This window comes from Vipera berus, assembly GCF_964194415.1.
Source record: "Vipera berus genome assembly, chromosome: 2".
NCBI lineage: Eukaryota > Metazoa > Chordata > Lepidosauria > Squamata > Viperidae > Vipera > Vipera berus.
The window spans coordinates 20,256,358-20,264,399 of record NC_138203.1 but is presented as its reverse complement, the minus strand read 5'-3'; the positions used below and the strand labels follow the sequence as shown (position 1 = coordinate 20,264,399).

The 8,042-nt window shown below is 42.3% G+C and overlaps 1 protein-coding gene across 2 annotated transcripts in view; it reads left to right on the top strand.

Moving 5' to 3' along the window:
- The first annotated feature begins 5,485 nt into the window (after positions 1–5,485).
- Positions 5,486–8,042, top strand: part of LIFR (LIF receptor subunit alpha) — a 99,848-nt gene continuing 97,291 nt past the window's right edge. Inside the window, exon 1 of one of the 2 annotated variants that reach the window (XM_081315695.1) lies at positions 5,486–5,622. The gene's annotated coding sequence lies outside the window, so the exon portion shown is untranslated. Of the gene's footprint in view, positions 5,623–7,672; positions 7,832–8,042 lie in introns of those variants that run through there. The other variant, XM_081315697.1, reaches the window with a different exon arrangement.

Sequence of the window (8,042 nt, the reverse complement as noted above, 5' to 3'; positions counted from 1 at the left end):
TATTCTTTTTTAAAAAAATTAGGAGAAGATTTACCGGTAGGTTTGAGGAAGACTTCAGAGTTGAAACTAGGTGGAGAAGCTGGGAAGAGATTCTCTATAATCTGTACGGCAGATATCTTCCATTGCAATTTTTTTTCTATGAAATCCCTATAAAAACTAAGGTTTCCTTCAGAATTTCAGGATTGGGAGAAAATGTCAGGAGTGCCACTTAGCAGACTGAGCAGGAGGATCAGCCACATAAATGCAGTGGAAATCTTGTTACATGATCTTTGAAAAAAAGCCAAGTGCATTATTTCGAAATGAAAGGGGCATTAGACCCCTTCTTTAACACTATGGACTCCTAACTCCAAAACTGCCAAATTGCACTCTAGATGGCAAGGACAGAGTGGGTTTGTGGCTCCAATTCATTTCCACAGGACTTGAGAGCAGAAAGATTTATTTAGTCCTTAAAGTCCTTTGTGTCTTTAAAATGCTTACAGGAAACACAGGAGCAAGGCTGGGACAGGAATTGTTACTGAAGAATAGGTTTCCTATATTATCTCAAGGAAAGCAGATTTCAAATAAAGTCTACGGAAGTGGGGTACAATTATGGAGCGGAAAGGTCCCACACCATGAAGGCATCCGCTCCCTCCACACTGCCTCCCCCACTGTTCATCAATCATCCAGGCTCATTCTTTGATGAAAGCCAAGGCAAAACATCTCCAGGGAAATCTTGAAATGCAAAACACCTTTCTTTCTTCTGTGTGTTTCTTAACTCTCAGGACTTTAAAATGTATGGGCTTCCAACTCCCATGCTGACTGAGGAATTCTGGGAGTTGATGCCCCCACAACTGAAAGCTGCTAAGGTTGAGAAACACTGCATTATCGCAGTTATCCTCCTCTTTTTTATGTCAGCAGAAGTTTCTTTCAGCTACAATCTAGAAAAAGAAACCCACTGGGTAGTCTCATTTTTACGTCAACAATTCACTACACGTCATGGATGGATGGCAGATCTCCTGTGCGTTTGAGCCTGCTTAATGAAAGAGACCGTTTGCCAGTGCCACTCCTGAGTAACCAGATGCATATCATTTCATGGTTATTTTAATGACAACTCCAATTGACTCTGGATGGATCACAAAACAAATAATATATAATAATAATAATAATAATAATAATAATAATAATAATAATAATAATAATAATAATAATAATGATGAAAATAGAGTTTTCTTGCTTGGCTTTTCCTTCTGAATTTGGGAAACATGCAGATTTTTCCTTGTTCATGAGTAGAATTCATAGCCGTTTGACCGAGTGAGAATCACGCAGGGAGTAAGCGCTTGGCTTCTAGATGACACAAAAATTCAATTCCCAACAGCTTCAGCCTATATAAAGAATGGGGAGGGATGCTGGGAATTGTAGTTCAACAGTAAATGGAGGTTTGCGAGTTTCATGTATGGAAACACATAGAATGTAGACAATAGAGGAAGACATTTATTATTTGATTTGATTTCTAATCCACTATATAAAATTGGACTGGCCCAAATCTGAAAAGTACCAGCAGGAGAGTTTCCTTAGCATGTTAAAGAGCCAAAGAGCTGTCTGAATGCTTCAGGGGGGGTCATGAGAAATTTGATAGCCCATCAGATGCTCCTAAAATCAAATAACTCCAGGAAACATGCTAATTGTCAAGGATGGTGGGAATTATAACCAGAAGTATTCATAAGACCATAGTTTCCTCACCTCCTGCTTAAAGAATCTAGCAGTCTAAACTTGTGTGAAAAATCATTCTAGAGGTTGAATCCTAATTCTAGAAGTGCAAATCATTTGCCTATAAGATAATAATAAAGATCATCCAAAAAGAATGAATTGCAAAATAATTACAAGACAGCAATCAGGTTCAATCTCAAATATCAAAGATGTAGATTGATCACTGACTGGGGATATAAGAGCATCCACAACTTTCTAAAAGTCATGTGTCTTGGGTGGGGTGGGGAGATCCTTTTCCTGTTGAAACTGAGATCATGCGGGGGGGGGGACCCTACTCAGTGAAAAGAAAAGAAATTCAGGGTGAATATTTGGGCAAATTTCCTGCTAAGGAGTAGTATAATCTGTCCAGGACATTACAGAATGGCCTGTTCCACTTATTGGGGGCTTTCAAACATGGGTTGCTAAGATTGTTTCTATACACAGAGGATCATGTAGCCAATAGATTCCCTATGAGTCTATGGTTGGCTCAAGCATAGTTTAGTTAAAAAACCACACACACACTTGCCAGGCTTTACATAATGCACTAAATTCATTCTAGGGATTACTTTAAAAAAAAAAGGTGGGGTGTGTGTGGAATAAGAATGCATGCAGCTCACAGAGCTTCAAACTACCAATCCAGGCTTGTGTACAAATACTATTATTTTTCTTAAACCATATTATTTTAATGAATACATTTTACAATTATTAAAATATTAAATGCACATGCACTGGATGGAAATAAATATGGTCCACAAAAGCTGATGGAACAATAAAACTTTGAAAGAAAAGCACAACTTGTTCAGATGTGTTGAGCTTGTCATGTGTTTTAATTGGTGCAGGATGAACTTCAATAGGGCAGAAATTAGTTTGCACATTATGGCACATCTGGTCTGCAGGATGATAGAGGTGTTATCAGGACAGAAGGCAAAGGGGAATATAGATTTTTTTTAAAGAAAATCAAAAGAAGCAATAAACAGCTTTTATTCTTTTGAGTTGGCTGCTTTAGTCTAATGAAGTCCTCTGTACTATTTATTACAGTCACATAAATGATAAGAAGAAGAAAAATTGCCTTTACAATGTAAGGTTCCCTTCTTGGGAATTATGTTTAAAAGATTAACAAACCTTCAGCCTCCTCCCCCAATGTATACATCACATTAAGGGACTATCTTGACAATCAATTTCCTTTTAGCAAACAAAGTGTATGCAGCTTCCAATATTACATTAAGCCATAGTAAATTTTAGTCATGATTTACCCATTTACATGTCCAGTGACATGTATGAAAGTCTGAATGTGTTCTGCTAACCTGGATAAACTTTCCTAAACTTATTTCACTGTAACATTAAAAGTTATTCATTCAAGCTTGACTGGGAGTTCTCCTGTATAATTAAGACTCTAAGAAGTGCAAAAGAGTCCTTGTATTTATTCCTTTGGCAGTTACCATTTCAAACTTGAGCAGAAGTTCAGCCAAGCTTTTCCAAGAAGGAGAAGTTGCTGCAGGTTCTAACTGTGAGTAAAATTGCAAATAGGGGCAACAGTTATGTCTGTAATATAAGAGAAAGAATAGAATAAGATACGGAGATGATTCCATTTATGCTTCCTTGCGAGCAGCCTACTGAATTCAGGCTGTAAATTCATTTTTTAAAACATAATTATTTAAATTAAATTTAAATTTGATTTGATTTAAATGAATACATATTAGGTAAGGATGTAGGAGTGTGAAGTTATAAGAAAGTGAAAGTTTGTGTTAAGTCAGGTGTCCAACTTCATTTTTGCTGCTTATTTTAAGTTGTAACATCTTGTCTGGTAATCTATCCATGTTGCATATACTGTATATAGATTGTGGCCTAGTTCAGTGAACACACAGCTACAGCTATAATATGATATTCTCGGGTTTTATGAATCTATCCAATTGTCAGTTATAGCATGTTGAGTGAGACCAGCCAATCACGGTTTATTCAGTAAATCTGTGTAAACCAATCATTTAGCATGCTGCAGGAATGATATTCTATACTGGTGACAGTGTATTCATAAAATTCAGTTGCTGTATGTCTGCCATGCATCTTAGAACAATTTGCTCAACATTGAGATCCACTAAATTTAAATCATGGGAGACTGCTCCAGGTAATTGTGAACCGGTTTGATGCTTTAATGCTGACTTGATGCTTAAAACTAGTGAGTCATATAGCCAGCCTTGAAACAGCCTTATGAGAAAGAGCAATGATAATAATCAGAATTACCTTGATATGTTCTCTCATTCTCTTTTGAAGTGATGTAAGAAAAATTGCATTTGTGGTGTCTTTTGAAGTACAAAGGATCTTTGCTGAAATTCTCATGGACGGAGCATGATGCTCTTGCTTTACTGAAAGGAGGGGGGGGGACAAGGATTATGATTCTCCTATTTTGCATCCACCTGGTGTCTTTAGGAAACTTCTGCACCCATCAGCTTAACTTCCAAAGCTTTCATTAAATATCAGAGAAGACATCAGTATGAGGTCCTGTGGGCCTTTTTCAGGTTGGAAAGCAGAAATAGCCAGGCAGACTTCAAAAGGGAGATAATGCAGAAAGGTCCATAAAAAATGTCAGGATGATGTTCAGAATAGTGCAACCCTCTTTTTTTACATGTGCCTGTGGGTGACACACATCACAAAAAGGGCCCCCTGCCATTTTGCCTTGCTTGATTCCCTGTCCATGAAGAGATAGTAGCAGAACCCTTGATAAGGCCAGTTTTGGTCTCCACATGTAAAAAAGATGTTGAGACTCTAGAAAGAGTGCAGAGAAGAGCCAACAAATATGATTAGGGGACTGGAGGCTAAAACATGTAAAGAATGGTTGCTGGAATTGGGTATGTCTAGTTTAATGAAGAGAAGGACAAGCGGGTGACATGATAGCAGTGTTCCAATATCTCAGGGGTTGCCAGAAAGAAGAGGGAGTCAAGCTATTCTCCAAAGCACCTGAAGTACAAGGACAAGAAGTAATGGATAGAAACTAAACAAGGAGAGAAGCAACCTAGATCTAAGAAGAAATTTCCTGACAATTAGAACAATTAACCAGCGGAACGACCTGCCTCCAGAAGTTGTGGATATTCCAACACTGGAAGTTTTCAAGAAGAGGTTGGACAACCATTTGTCTGCAGTGGTCTAGACTAGGGTTTGCTGCCGGAGCAGGGGGTTGGACTAGCAGGGCTAAAGAATAGCCTTGAGGATCGTGCTAAACAGAGGTGGAGCTTCCCCATTTGGGGACCGGAACAGGTCCCTGCCCGCTGCTGCGGTTTCAGCCTCATCCAGACCAGGGATCAGCTAGAGAAGGAGGTCGGGAGTGATGCCCAGACGGAGGATGAAGCCGTCTCAGGGGAGCCACTTCGGAGCAGGTAGGTGCTCCTGCGGGGTAAATCTGCGGGGTAGTCTGAGTTGGAATCCAGCAGGCCAAGGGCCGGGCGGCTGCCTCCGGACGCCCCAAGCCTTCCACCGAGCAGTGTCTGTTGCCTGTCGACTCGCGGCTCCTCCTTCTCGGAGCCGTAGTCAGAAGTCAATCCTTCTCCATAGGCTGCTGCTGCTGCTGCCGCCGCCGCCGCCGCCGCCGCGGCTCTTCTTGACTGCGCCTTTGCCAGGCCTCTCGCTGGAAGCCGATCCAGCAGCCGGGTGACCCTCTCGGAGCCCGCCCGCGGGCAAGGTCGAGTCCCAGGCTAGCTGGCTTTTACTAACAGGACTCCCCGTTCCCTGCACTCCCCCCACTCTCCACACACACACACACACACACACACACACAACCGCCCCAGGCTTCCTGTTGGGACTACGTAATCCCGCCACCCGCAGCAGAGCGGAGGCCCGGCCCGCCTGGCATTGCTTTGCGTTATGGACAAGCGCGGCGGGAAGATAAAGGAGAAGCGGCGTTATAAGGTGAGGGCTCTGGGTTTAAGGGCAAGAGGGGCCGGGAGGGTTTAAAAAAGGGGGCAGAGGTTAGGGTGGAAAAAGCCTGGGATCGCCCCCGCGGTCTCTGTTTTTCCTCGCCTGGATCACCCCGCTCGGGTGCAACAGATTCCCCCGGTTTCTCCCCGGAGGGAAACCCTAAATTAGACTTGGACCTGACGGACCTGATAGCTTCGCTCCAAATCGGCTAATCCCACCCCGTTGGAAACCTTTCTGTGATCTGGGCACCAACTTCCCGGGAAAACTTGGTGGGGTTCCATTGATTCGGGTCCCATTTCCTGAGAAAGCTTGGAAGAAAGGGGGCAGTCCGGACCGCCCCCTCCTCTCCTTCGTTGACACGTCGGGACCCCAAAAGGTCAAAGCGTTTCTTGGTTCCCAGGCAGCTTTTTCTCGCCACCCTGGACCTCGTAGCGCCCTCCTCCGCTATCCGCGCCTGTTTCTCTCAGGAGAGAAAGTAACTCCCACCCCACCCCCTCAAACACTGTCCCCACTGCCCCGACCAGCCCACGCGCGATTCCCCGTTTTCCTAAATGTCACGCCGTCTGGGACATCTCTTGTGTCTCGGGAAGGGCTTAACGGTTGGCGCAGCTCCCTCCAGATTCCTTTTTGCAAGCATTTCCGCTGATTTCTAGTAGTAGGTGATGGATTCCGTAGACTCGCTCGGTCCCCCTTGTGAATTGAGATCCGAGGCGGAAAAGAAAAGTGAGGCAGGAGGGAACGAGTGTTGCAAATGAGGCCGGCTGGTTTCGATCCCGATTTGCTTGCTTTCGAGGTAACCGCGGGGATGAATGCGGAGAGGAATTCTTTCTTTTTAGCCTGTACTGTTTATGTAGGTTGAAAGATTTTTATTTTTTTTAAAAAAAATGGTCTTGGGCATATGGGAACTCTGCGTCTTTGGGGGGGGGGAGGTCGTGGGGCGAGCGTGGGACTGCGTGACACTACAGAAAGTGGGAGGAAGAGCAGAGTGACTCAGTGGTTCGTTTGTTCTTTCACTTGGGCTCCCCTCCTCCTTCCCCCACCCCCATTTTTAGTACTGACGCGATATTGGCAGGAGTTGTAGTGAAAGATATTTGTCTGTGTTCACTGACTGTAACAAAAGCTGGGCCACTGGATTCCGAAATAGTTTTAGCGGTTCTCTCACAACACTCTCTTTTTCTCTCAAAGAAACATATTTAATTATTTTTAAAGAGAGAACTGGAGAAAAATTCTGGCGGTCTTAGATCATAGCATCAAGGCAAATCCTTACTTTGCACACACCTTGCTAGCATGTATAAATATAAATACAGATATATAGGAAGAGAACAGAATAGAATAACAGAGTTGGAAGGGACCTTGGAGGTCTTCTAGTCCAACCCCTTGGTCAGGCGGGAAATCCTATGCCATTTCAGACAAATGGTTGTCCAAATTCTTCTTAAAAACTTCCAGCGTTGGAGCATTTACAACTTCTGGAGGCAAGTTGTTTCACTATATAGGACAAGGCTGTTACAATCAGAATGACCAGAGTCATGCTTTGAGCTAAGCCTTTACTCATGATTTATTGAGTAAATTGCAACAAGTTCACGCATTGGGGATTGTAAACTAAAAGCCCAAAGCACAATAGGCTACCATTATTATTACATAGTAGAGGACAGAATTTAATTTGATTGCCCTCACAGTACACTCGTTCCTGCATTTTTTTTTAAATCCAGGCTTAATGAAAGTAGCCTCTGTTTGAAAATGGCTTCAAGATAAACTAATGGTTAACTTTAAAATGGCCCTCTGATCAATAATTCATTAAGCTGCAGTGAATGTAGAAGGTTCTCTTAGACTTACATAAACAAGCTGTGTGTCTTCTGATTTTCTTGATTTGCAATGTAATTTGGATTATAAAATATATAACCTGAGCCTCAAAGGAACTCCATCTTGGCTTCCGACAATCAATTAATTAATTTCAGTAGCCCAATAGCAACTCTCATTAGAATGGTAATGTGAAATTGCTGGCAGTAAGTAACTCTTAAAAGCTTGCATACCGTTCAGTGTCTGCTTGGAAGCAGGTAAAAAAAGGAGCCGGTTACAATTTCCAGAGAAGAAAACTGTTTCAAAGTCTCCTTTGTTCCTAAAGAACAGAAGACCTCGGAGCCTGAACTGAAAGGAATTTTGAAAGCTGAACCATACTTGCAGGAAAATTTATATCAAAAAGGTAATTCCCACAAAACTGACTTGAGAGCTGCTAAAACAGGAATGGTCAATCCTCTGTTTTGTAACACATATGGATACCTCCCTTGGTATTTATTAGGTTGTTTGCTCCACTTGGGTCTTAAGGTGTTTTAATTTTTTTAAAAATAAAAATGAAAAGCTGAGTAATTCAAGCACTGCTTATTTTTAGCAATGCCTCTGAGTCCTGTTGGGAT